We start from the raw sequence: 13,242 nt of genomic DNA, 5'->3' as shown, positions 1-13,242 counted from the left end.
ACCCATGATTTCCACGTTCTGGCTAGCTGCTCCTCAAATGTGAAGATAATACCTGTATAGAGTGTCATAAAATAGACAACAATTTTTAAAAAGTTTCTCTTAAAAGATTCATAGGTGATTGATGAATTTAACAAGCAAGTTCAAGGATGGCAAACTGTGGAAGAAAAGTCTGGTGATGGATATTGAACAGAATTAAACATACAGAAAAAATGTAGAAATAGTTAAAAATGTGGCAAAAGTGTTTGTAAAATATTAGGCATGCACAGTTTTTATTTAAAGAGATTTTTAACATTTTTAAAGGTGAATATGTCACCTAAAACCAGGCACAGCTTGATGATAACAGAAGTTTAAATATTTAAATATTCCAAGACACTAAAGAGTCTTCATTCAACATGGAAAATAAGACAGAGAGAGAGAGGGCAAATTATTTTTAAAAATTGATTAAAAGTAAGATACCAATTTCAAAAATAGGTGCATAATATAAAAAAACAATGGAGTCTTCACAAAACAAAAATATATAAAAAGAAGCAAAAGTACAAAATGTAAAATATGGAGAGCATACAAATTTTGAATAACAACTATAACAGACAGAGTATTTTATTACATGCTCTGCTTTCTGTTTGTGTGGCTTATCTCATTTAGCCCTTAAAATTACCATATGAAATACACAGTATTGTTACTTCATCATAACAGGTGGAAAAGTAAAGTTTGAGGAAGTGAGGTAACATGCCCGAGGTCAAACAGCCAGTAGACGGTGAGGCCAGGATTAGAAGCAAATGGTCCCTGTCAGAGTTTACCCTTAACCTTCAAACTATGCTGCCTGCAACCTACACACGTGCACATATGTAAACAAAATGGGTACATTTATACCAAACACATTCACACACAACCATGCATACATTTATGAACACACACATTCAGAAATACATGTGTTCACACAGACACATATATTCATATGCATATAAGCACATACACATATATATGTGCTACTGCTGCTGCTGCTGCGAAGTCGCTTCAGTCGTGTCCGACTCTGTGCGACCCCATAGACGGCAGCCCACCAGGCTCCACCATCCCTGGGATTCTCCAGGCAAGAACACTGGAGTGGGTTGCCATTTCCTTCTCCAATGCATGGAAGAGAAAAGTGAAAGTGAAGTCACTCAGTCTTGCCGACTCTTTGCGACCCCATGGACTGCAGCCTACCAGGCTCCTCCATCCATGGATTTTCCAGGCAAGAGTACTGGAGTGGGGTGCCATTGCCTTCTCCGATATATATGTACATGCATATCTAAATAAAATTAATTAAACATCATAGGTTTAAAACAGTGAAATTTATTTAAATTTTTCTATAAAAAGGCAGAATTCTAAGATAAAACAGAAGAGTAAAATGTAATCCTAAACTTCGCCAAATCCAGAAACCTACATATAACTTAATCATTCTTCCTTGCCTCCAGTTTCAACAGAAGAGGTGTTACAACTTTTGTCTGAAGACAATGCTCACATGCCTTTTCTTCTTTTGCAATAACTTGTTTTCTAGATCATACTTTATTTCCCTCTCCTGAATCCTTTTCACTAGTTACACATTTTCTAGTTTTCCATTTTAAGAACAAATCTCCCTGATTCAATCCTGCTTCCCCTTTTAATTTGCTCAATATCACTCTCCTCTCTTCACAGCCAACCTTTGCCTTCAAATATTTCATCTTCTATTGACCATTCAGTCCTAGACCTTTTACTCCAAATTCCTCTGGCCAAGGTCGCCATGAGGCTCACGTCTTAAAAATCCACCTAGACTCCTTTGGATAGCCTAAACATTTCACTCCTTGTTATTATTCTTAAAAACAATATTACTTGATATTTCAAAAATAAATATGAGTATGAGTAGAATTAAAACAAAACAAAGAAATCATATGCTGTTTGTTTTAAACCATACATTCTCCACTTGTTCTCTGGGCATTCTCTTAGCCCTAAGAATCCCCCAGCTGGACTTGCCAGCTTGAGTTTCCCTGCCTTAAATCCTTAAATGCTGCCACTTTCTGAGATTTTGTCTTAGGGCCTCTGTTCTATGCACTTTCCTTGGATGTGCTTATCCATCTAACCACAAGGCTCCAGTGAATGTCTGCCACACATGCTGATGACTCTCAAATTTTGGTCTCCTGCTTAGGTCTCTTGCCTAAGCTCCAGACACATATATTCAACCACTAATAAAATCTTCATTTAGATAAAAATTCTCCCTTCTAAATCTCTCTCAAATGTTTCAATTTTCTCCACTCCCAAAGCTACTACCTAGCTAAGGGCTTAATTACTTCTAGATAATCTGAATAACCTCTTACAGTTTTCCTAGCAACTGAACTTGTATTTCCCCAAGCCTTCTCCATAAAGCGACCAGAATTATCTTTTCTAAAGTGCCCCTTTCATCTTTTCATTCCTTTGAATAAAGACTTTGATTCATGGTTTGTTTCTCTTTGTCCTTAGAATAAAACTCAACTTTCTTCACACAATTGAGAGGGTAATCAAGAATTGTGTGGTGTTTACTTTCCTATTCCTTACCTGTTGTTCTGAGTTCTTCCCCTTGTCCCCATGCTAGACACTTTTTCCTACTCTTTAAGTGCTAGTTCAGAGATACACTGTATATGTTCAAAATACACATAATTTCCCCATTACTATGCTTATGAATTGTACTATAATTATTTGTTTATCAGAATTTCCCCATTACTATGCTTAATAGTTGTACTATAATCATCTTATTTACATCATCCACTAGACTATAAACCCTCTGAAGGCATGCACTGGGCCTGTCTCATACACCATTATATCATTAGTGTAATGCACAACATTGACACAAAAAATATTATTTGAGGGAATTAATGAATGAGTGGGTGAAAGGAAATAATAGAACATGGTATGCAAACAGAATTAAAATTGTGGGCAAATCTATATAAGCAAACAGAATTTTAAAACAACAGAAGTACCAGTATTAATAATAGACAATGCAAAATTTAAGATTCAAATGCACAAAGTCACATTTTATAAATGAAGGCAATAATATAAATGAAGGCCATAGGGATGAATATTTTTCCTATAATAAATGGCAACAAGGCATAAAATAGCATCTGTAGTAATTCAAGGGTAACTGATGGATACAGCATACCACCAGCAGGTTTAATATACATTATTATTTATAATATTAAATAAAAATGAGCAAAGTGTCAACATGTACTTGGTAGAATTGAGCTTATATATGTTTATCTTCAAAAAAACAGTAAAAATATTTATAACCATGGAAACATCTTTTAAAATAGATCAGATAAGAGATTACAAAGAAAACCAAAACAATTTACAATAACCTTATCTGGTTATATTTTTACATTATGTGTCACTTTAATGACTTTATGCATATTGCAAAATCTTTTATAGAAAGTAGATACTATCTCTATCAACAAAGAAATTAAATTTTTAAAAATTTGGACAAAAAGGCTAAAAGAAAGAAGCGTGCAGAATGGCTAAGTCAGATAATGACATAAAGATGATCAGGAGATCACTGTGAATTTTGAGGCAGAACACGAGGAAAGACATCAGATCACACGGTACTCTGGCATGGTGGGAGAAAAAGGAAGCGCCAAGCCAAAGTGCTTCTTGCAACAAGTTTGATAACTAAAGAAAGGACTGGAAAGCCATCTGAAAGCAGCTGAGGTTAAGGGATGAATCTTACTGAGGGTGAAGAGACATGAATTTGTTACTACAGGCAAAGAGAAGGTGGTCATTATAGAAGGAATGCCTGGGGATGGAAAAACGGATAGCAGTTGCTGAAAGTTTTGAGGATGTGGCCTAAGACAAATCATGTGTATGGTTGCAGACTGTAGCATGAACAAGGGAGGGAGGCTTGCTTGAAGCAAGGAAACAACAGTGAGATTATACATATGAGAAATAAAATATTGCCGGCCATACCAGGAAACAAAAGATGCCCCAGTCATCAGCAATCCCAGCCTCCTGATGGTGAGCCCTAAGGGAACTCAGGAAGGAAACAAAAGATACCTGCCATCTAGCAGTCATTAGACTGCAGCCAGACCCAAGGGAGCAGCCTGAGAAAACTCAGGATGTGAAAATGCAGGATACACAGGCCCCACGTAGCAGAGGTGCATATCAAAGGAATTATTTCATTGAGCCCCTGATTCTTCCATCGTCCCATACAAAGAAAAGCATTAAATTCCTTGAGATATCTAGCTTTCTTCAATTAACAATAATCTTTACACCTTCCAACCACCTGCCTTTTATTGCAAAACTATATCCTAGCTCCCCCCTCACCTCCTTGGAGCAGTTTTCTGTGGGTTACTGGAGATGCTGCCTTCCAGACTTGACGTCGTAAGAATGTCCACCAAACAAACCATAACTCTGAACTTTTACCTTATGCATGTTCCAGTCAACATGTACATGGAGACTGTCCTGAACTGAAGGAAGTGGAATCTGATCAGTCAAACCATTTCAATCTTCTGAATAAGCTGGGAAACAAGACATGGGGTAAAAATAAGTGTTGGGGGAAGAACAGGGGAAGCAAAAGTGGAGTTAAAGAGTAAGGAAAGTCTCTGAAATGTGATACAGAGTAAGATTTATTGAATTTTGCTTGCTTTTCCCTTACATTTATAGAATTCTAGAATTAATAACATCATCTATGTCTACTCATTTCTCAAAGTAATCCAACTACTAAACTCACCACATTTCTGAACTTTCTACATCCAATTACAACCTTTGTCTGATAGGTTTCATTTTATCTGACTTCTCAGCAGCATGTGATATTGGTAAATACCTTCCCTTCTTTTTTCAAACAGATGCTTAGTTTTTCTCTCTTGACTATTTTGTCTCTTGATACTCCTAAATAGGCATCCAGGCAGATAAAGGAGACAAGTCAGTCTAGAATTATGGTGCCAAGAAGAGAATTAAAGTATGTAACACTTAAGGACCATAAATCACAACTCAAGAGGGGATTTTGAAATTACACTTCTTGGTATACAGATGTTATTAAAATATATGGGCATAAGGGGACGACAGAGGATGAGATGGCTGGATGGCATCACTGACTCGATGGACGTGAGTCTCAGTGAACTCTGGGAGTTGGTGATGGACAGGGAGGCCTGGCGTGCTGCAATTCGTGGGGTTGCAAAGAGTCGGACACGACTGAGCGACTGATCTGATCTGATCTGAAGATGGAAAAAAGATATGGTAGTCTTTGAATAGAAGGAAGATATTCTCGAGGATTTTAGAAGTCTTATCAAGATGCTTTGTCAGTTAAGTTGGTGCTGGATAAGCTGTTTTTACAACAATCCCCCCAAATACACTCATTCAAATAAGTATTCTGCTCCCTAAGTTATAGGTGAGTATTGGTGGGAACTTAACCCTACAAAATAATACAGAAATTCAGGTTCTCTCTATTTTATTCCTCTACCATCCCTGAGGCTGTTTTCCTTTTCCAAGTAGTCCAAACTCTCTGTCCATCGGGTTCATGAATCAGTTTGCAAGAAGCAAAAGAGAAGCTTATGGCAGCTGATCTGGAAGTGGTGCAGCTCCTATTCTCACAGCCCGCTGCCTAGATGCAAGAACGATTGAAATATATATCTCTGGCTGGCTGACTCTGTTCCAGTAAATCTAATGCAGCTCTTTATTAAAAAGAAGAAATAAAGACTGCATATTGGGAGTCTGCATAATTGGGAAACAATTAGCAGTCTCAGATACAAAGTCAGAAACAGGATAGAATAAAGGACTATGAAACAAACGTTGAAATCAGTGTGGAAAGAAGAATTAAAACCTTCTCTGGGAAGTAGGTAAGTAACTTCAAAGTAGCAAAGAAAGTGATATATATAGAGAGTTCATAAATGTTAGGTTCTCCCTTGAGAATATTGAACTATTTTATTGAAAATGTGAGGTTTAGTGATTTTGAGAAGAGAGAAACTTGAGCCAGTAATATCTGTGGAGAGTAATGACAAGCAATTACACATTCATGGAAGAAGGCGGACCCCAAGTTTGGGAAGGAAGGAGTTAGCACAGAGGAAATTAGACGTCAACAGGAAAAACTAAGTACAAAGAAATGCTAGTTCTGGAGATAAAACCTGAGAAAATGAGAAGAAAAATGTATCGACTTGTAGCACTTTTGTTAATATCCAGTGTCAAGCACAAACTGGCCCTTGGCCTCTACCTCTACAAGGATTAAACCACGTGCTGCCGCAACCGCTGATTCTTCCAACACACTCTGAAAAGGTATCAGGGTGGAGAGCAAAAATGAGACACTCCGAGCTCTGGGAAAAACTGGCAGAACAGGTCTTCAGGGAGTTAGGTATTTTCAGGAGCTGATTTTATGAACCCAATTCTTGTATTTCCTCATATCTAGAAAAAGCACTAAAGTCCATCCTGGTGATGACTACTCCACGTGACTAGCAGAAACTTTCTGAAAAAAAAATATATATAGATAGATATATATGTTTTTGATTGCATGGACTGTCCCTCCACTAAAGTCACATGTATACTGACCGTCCCCTCTACCTCTTTTGGGCAGTTTCTCAGAGCTGATTGAAATGCTGTCTCCTGACTTATAGTCCTCCTTTTGCCACAAATAAAATGTAACTCACAACTTTCACCTTGTGCACATTTTTTAAGCCCACACCAAGATAGAAACGAGGAGAGATCAGAGTATGTTAACAAAAAGGTAACCGAAGAAATATCTTGTCTTATGCATCATTTCTCATCTTTCTTTTTATCTCCTTTTTAACAGTTCTTTGTAAAGTATTATAGTAAGGAAACAACTCCAATTGCACTTGAATATAACTTATATTTCAATTATATGTGATAATAAAAATAACAAACTGAGCAAAATATTATTTATGGGCAGAATCTGCTTAATCTGGACTCTTGGCATTAAAAAATGCACCTTCGAGACTGTCATCTCCCAACTGCTATCTCCCTTTGATGGTTGCACACTCCTTCTGTGTTCGGGGTTCAGTGTGGAGGCCAGCTGGTGTGCATACACTGACTGCTTGTCCAGGTAATTTGCCCCAGTCACGTCATTGCTTCTGGTGTTGGCTTTTATCCTGCTGGTAACAATGATGATGGAAGGATTTGAAGCAATGGGTAACATGATTTCGTTCAGGTTTTAAAGAGTTTATCATGATGGCAGAGTGGAAAACTGATGGCAAGGGAGTCAAACTAAAAAACAGGGCTGATACTTTAGAAATCAACAGTATTAAACCAAATGAAAGAAGATACAAAAGGCATGACTCTGTCTTGTGGGCTGGTAAAGCATCATTATGAACACAGCTTATACGTGTACAAAATACAACTTAGCTGACAGACAATAAAATATATACTTTGTTCCATAATGGATTTGGAAGAAGCCAGAATCATTAAATATTATGGACAATGCCACAAAAATATTTCCTAGTGGGTAATATTTTTTATAAGTTCCCAGATTTTTTTTTTTTAAGTGTCTGCAAGTTTGGTTAACTTTTACTACAACCTGAAGGAAGCATGGCCACAGCAATATACTTATGAGGATGTATTCTGTTAGTCTTATTTCTGTTAGAAGAGCTTCAGTGCTGTGCTTTTAGAAATGCAGTACTTTGGTATCTCTCAACAAATTTTGCCTCAGAACTCTTGAAAAATCTTATTTCTGCTATTCAGGACCTCTTGGCTATATACTAATAGATTTCCAATCCACTGAGAAGCAAACCCTTACAGACACTTTTCAGACTTCCAAAGGTCTGATTAAATGTGCCTTTACATCAAAAATCAATCTTTTTTAAGGCAAGCAAGGGATTTGCTCTGCAGAGCACAGACTTAACATGTTAGACAGGCTCTCCTAGACTTTTTAAAATATCCATCCTTTGCCCTTGCAGGAAGTCACTCTTCTGTGGCTATTTATAAAGGCAGATTTTCAAAGGTCCCAAAGCTCAATTCATATCACATTGGCTTAATCATATGCTCTCATTTATAAAGGCTATTCATGAATTACACAAAAGTTACATGCTAGAAATGTCACAATCGGTAATTAGTAGATGTACCTTTTTGATAACATTGGTTGGTTAGCTAAACAATGCATAATCTTTCCTCTTTACAAACTTCCGAGCAACATATAGGAAATATATTTTCAAGGAGTTATACCATTTTCATAGAGTAAATAATATTTTGCTCTCTAGAACTGTCATAATAATAAAACAAAATACTAGAGGTGAATTTAGCTAGCATTTATTGAATTATTTATACATGAAACATAGATAATTGATTTTATTTAGTCTTTTAAAATAACTTTCATGGTTTCTTATACTTGTTAATCTAGTGTCTCCTAAGAGATGTATGTAAGCTCCTTGGGGATAGGGATCCCATATAATATTTTCCTTACCTTCCCCATCACATTCAGCACAGTACTAGACATTAATAGATAATCCTCAATAAATATAAACAAGCCTTTAATACCAGAACAAGTCCAATAGCAATTTATTTTTACTTTGTGAAGTGTACCATTCAGCTCAATAAACAGAAGAGTGGACTGAGATTAACAGCTTCCATTGTCATTTATTTGACATTATTATGTCATTCACAGATCTTTGTTATGGCTGAAGCAAAATATTGAAGCAGTTAAGAAAACCTTTTCACCGATTGTCTCAAGTGTCATATTGACCTCTTATAGGTCTTGTCATGTCGTTGTCTGTTTTACTTGCTTCAGCTGTATCAGTTTGTTATTTCTTAAGCTTTCACTGTACCACTACTTCTTTATTAAATATCAAGTCTCTATGTGGTTTCCCACTATGTCTTTCTGACGTTCCAAAGTTAAATCATTTTGTTAATTTGCAAACAAGTCACACAAAAGTGGACTTAAAATAATGAAAGATGTCTCTGCACGTGATCACAGATTTCTTGCAGAGGCTGGGACAACACATGCCAAAGGAAGATGGATCATTTACCAACTTGCCAGAATTAGGTCCTAAAAACTCAATAGGCTACTCAACAGGAGCACTGAGTAAAACTCCAGGAGAAAATGATAGCGATTCACATTTCTAACACAGTGAACCAGAGCAACTCAGACTCAACCCAAACCAAACATGACATCTTATCTCAAATCTTCTATATTCTACAGATTGGTGATCATACTTACATCTTGTTGTCGATGGCATCAACATAATTTCTTCTGCATTCTCACAGTCCACATTTGGTCACCAGGTACTACTGATTCTGTCTTGATATCATTCAAATCTCTACTTCTTTCTATCCCCAGGGCCACCACCATATGTTGTAACTACTGTTATCCTTTTCCTAGGGGCACCAAAAGACCTCTTGATTAATTTCCCTATATCTAGACTTGCATCATTGGAGAAGGCGATGGCACCCCACTCCAATGTTCTTGCCTGGAAAATCCCATGGTTGGAGGAGCCTGGTAGGCTTGGAGAAGGAAATGGCAACCCACTCCAGTGTTCTTGCCTGGAGAATCCCAGGGGCGGGGGAGCCTGGTGGGCTGCCATGTATGGGGTTGCACAGAGTCGGACATGACTGAAGAGACTTAGCAGCAGCAGCAGCAGACTTGCATCATAATTCCATTCACTGCCTTGCCTCCACTGTTCACTTTCAAAACTGAACTATGATCAAGTTCATAGTTGAATTTTTTGATTAAATGTTCCCCTAAATCCCCCATAACCTCTGAGATAAAATCCAAATTTCCTAGAAGGATATTCACACCCCTTTCAATCTAGGTCATGATCCTATCCAATCTCATCTCTCACTTCCTGTCCTAGTTACATTGTCTTTCCCAGTAATCTTCCAATTTCAGCATCTGTTTGTTCAACCATGTTGTTGCATGTGGCTGCCTTCACTATACTCCCACTCCATGTCCTTTACCTAGAAAACTTCCACCTAAAAAAAAACTCTCAGTTTTTGTTTCATTGTGCTTCACCTCCTCCAGGCTTCATGCTATCTAAAGAACATTTTGTTGCTATACTTTATCTTTGACTGAAATAAATTATGGAAGCCTAAATTCCAAAGACGACTAATTGTTGTCTTTAAATGATAAACAAAATGGATGTTGAAATTTGTACGTCTCAAGAAGAAACAAAAATATAAGTTCTGCTACTTGGAAGTGTCAAGGGGAAGGACTGAAAGGGTCTCAATGTCCTGTGTCAACTGATGCATCAGTCAAGCATAATTTTCAAACTGGAAACAGTGGAATAGGATAATAAAAAGTTAAAACAGATGTATTGGTTCCCTATTGCTGTTGTAACAAATTACCACAAATTTAATAGCTTAAAGCAATACAAATGAATTATATTTCTAGAAATCAGAAGTGTAAAAGTGTGTCTTATAGGGCTAAATAAAGGTGGCAGCAGGGTGATCCTCCTTTCTGGAGGCTTTAGAAGGATTCTGTTTTCTCACCTTTTCCACTTTCTTGAGGCCACCTGTATTCCTTGGCTCAAGTCCTTCTCCCACCTTCAAAGCCAGTAATGGCCAGTCAAGTCTTGTTTACATGGAAACACCTTGATATTGACTCTTCTCTCTCCCTCTACCACATTTAGAAGACCCTTGTAATGACACTGGCTCATGGAATAATTGAGGATAATCTCCCTATTTTTAGGTCAGTTGATTAGCGACTGTAACTCGATCTATGATCTTGATTTCCCTTTGCCATGTAATCTAACGCATTCATAGGTTCCTAGAACCAGGAGGTAGATACCTGGGTGAGGGGGTGGGGACATTATTCTAGCTATCACAACAAATAATATCATAAGAGTGCACATCTTTCTTCAAAAGAATTTTCTCTATGTTTGTATATTAATTTGTGATTAATTTGGGAGATTCTGTAGCCAGAAACACCTTGTTCTCCCATTTAGCTGGAAAGTTATCAAATTCCATATATGGGGTCTCCCTACTTTTGAAATCTTGGGATATTAGAGCTTTCATCTGGTAGATTCGTAGGGATATACATGATTTTAAAAACACAGCCTCTTCTCACAATCACTATATTGTAAAATAGAATAATAACAGAGTTATTTTGAGAACTAAATGATTCAAAATATGTCAAGTGTAAAACACATATGATGGCCAAGGTTCACGGCATGATGGAAGAGCTCAATAAATAATAATTATGAGTATTTTATGTCTTAGTGAATGGTAATGGTTATTATTATGAAGCTGGATGAAAAGTTGTTCTTTTTAAACCTACCAAGGGTTTGAGTTAGATGCCTTGGGAAGATACCAGAATTATTTTTAAGCAGCAAACTACTCTTACTCAGTAAAACAGCTAGCTAGTTTCTTTCAGAATTATGAAAGCCAAGGCCTTATGGATGTGACCTAGGAGGACAGTAGAGTGTCCAGCAGAATAAAAGAACACATCTGGAAGTTTCCTCCAGGCAGCTGGAACAGGAGATGCAGAGGTCAGAGTGGAAGCTGAGCATCACACAAAGAGCAGAGGTCAGATAAGAATATTGGCCAAAGACACATTCTCCAACTCAGAGAAAGCTAAAAAAAAAAAAAGAAAACTTTTAAGAACCCTGACTGTCACAATCATAAGTTGTTCTTTCTTCAGTAATGTGCCATAAATGGCCCTATTACTTCCCAAATTTTAGTAGAGGGCAGTTCCCATCAGCAGTCTTGGTTAGTGGTGCCATGAGGGATGATACAAAAGGGGCCCATGTTCAGTCTGCAGCAAAGCAGCCTGAGCTTCAGTGTGCAAGGTTAGACCAGACAGCACAGGGAAGCAAGGCCATATGGGGAATGACTCATCAGTGATATGAGAGAAACCTCTTTCTTTCCAAACATGCTAGAGGGAGGAGAGCACTTTTATCTTCTTTTTTGAGGAGAGGGAAAGCAGAGAGAGTTCATTTCTGACTGGACTTTTTTGTTGTTGTTGTTTAGAGCTACCCTGGTATCAGGTATTTGTGAATTAGTCATCTGATGATGATGATGAGAGTTTTGTCATCATTATGATTTCTGGATGATCTACATTATTTTGGCATTAAGAAATATTGGCAAATTATTTTCAGAAGTACCATAAGGAATATTTAAGAAACCTTGGAGGCACAAAAGAAATAAAAGAAGAATGAAAATGTCATATTTTAATTTTCTAAAAAGAAAATAATATTTCTACTAAATATTCTAGTACATAAAAAGAGGTCAGCAATGCAAAGTTTTGCAAAAAAAAAAAAAAAATCCAAAATGTGCTTCTTAAATGATGATTTGTACTTTGAGTATATATACTAGGTCACTGGGAACTTGAATGGATTCGCTGTACAAAAGATGTCATATGGAGTATTTTTTTTCTATTTTAAAAGTATTTCTAAGCTTTTCAAGGCAACTAAGAAGCTGCCAGAAAAGACAATTTTTGCCTCAAAGATGTAGAAAGAGTAGAAAAAGTTTCTTCCAGAACATAAATAATGATCTTGTCTTTGGTGATATTACATTACCCTCTTTAGGGTACTAAGTTACAAACACAGCAATATAACACATTCTCTAAAAGTCTAAAAGATATAACATATAATCTAAAAATATCTAATGTAAATAAGATGTAATATTTCCCAGCCTGTGTGAATACATCTCAATTCTTACGGTAAAAATGTTTCAGCCTCTCTAAGGTCCATTTCTACTATAAATGTACAACGTAACTGATAACATTTTAAATCATATTACACAGCTGACAAATATTTAAGAAGGTAGTCTGCACAGTCTTAGTTAAACCACAACAGTGATTGTGGAAGGAATGTGTACCCGCATGTGTTCAGGAGAGACTCAGAGAGCCCTGTCACTCCTGCTTTCTGGTCCCCAAGACCCCGTGCAGCCCCTCCCCCTGAGTGTGATGGGCTTGTCCAATAGCGTATGGTAATGTGATGAGATGTCACTGCCATGACGATTGCATCATTGCATAAGAGTATGATGTTTGTCCAGCTAAGCGTCTCTCTCCTCTGCTGGTTTCGATGTTGCCAATGGCCATGTTGGGGAAATGCACCTCAGAGTACTAATGTTAGTCTCAAAGTGACAGCCAGCAAAGACAGAAGCCATCAGTCTAACAATTCCCAAAAAGCAGATGCTGCCAATAACTACCTGAGTTTGAAGCATATGTGTGCCAAGCCAAGCTTTTAGATGAGAGCCCAGTTCTGCTTGACGTTTTGACTGCAGCCCCACAGAAACCAATTCAGCTATGGCTGGACCTCTAACCCACAGAAAATGTGAGCCAAGACATAGAAGCTGCCTAAACATCCACTATATGGAGGAATGCATAAAGAA

The 13,242-nt window shown here is 37.3% G+C and overlaps 1 long non-coding RNA gene across 3 annotated transcripts in view; it reads right to left on the bottom strand.

Moving 5' to 3' along the window:
* The window catches only part of LOC147371301 (uncharacterized), a 190,861-nt gene that overhangs the window by 65,954 nt on the left and 111,665 nt on the right, over positions 1–13,242 (bottom strand). Inside the window, exon 3 of one of the 3 annotated variants that reach the window (XR_015163435.1) lies at positions 9,130–9,288. The exons of the other annotated variants lie outside the window; for them this stretch is intronic. This is a non-coding gene — a long non-coding RNA (uncharacterized LOC147371301). Of the gene's footprint in view, positions 1–9,129; positions 9,289–13,242 lie in introns of those variants that run through there. 3 annotated transcript variants of the gene reach the window in all.

The sequence above is a fragment of the Bos grunniens genome, chromosome 5 (genome assembly GCF_055505025.1).
Source record: "Bos grunniens cultivar Pamir isolate PY7600 chromosome 5, Bosgru_T2T1.0, whole genome shotgun sequence".
Taxonomy (NCBI): Eukaryota; Metazoa; Chordata; class Mammalia; order Artiodactyla; family Bovidae; genus Bos; species Bos grunniens.
Note: the sequence above shows the minus strand (reverse complement) of the source record. Positions and strands in the feature narration are given on the sequence as shown.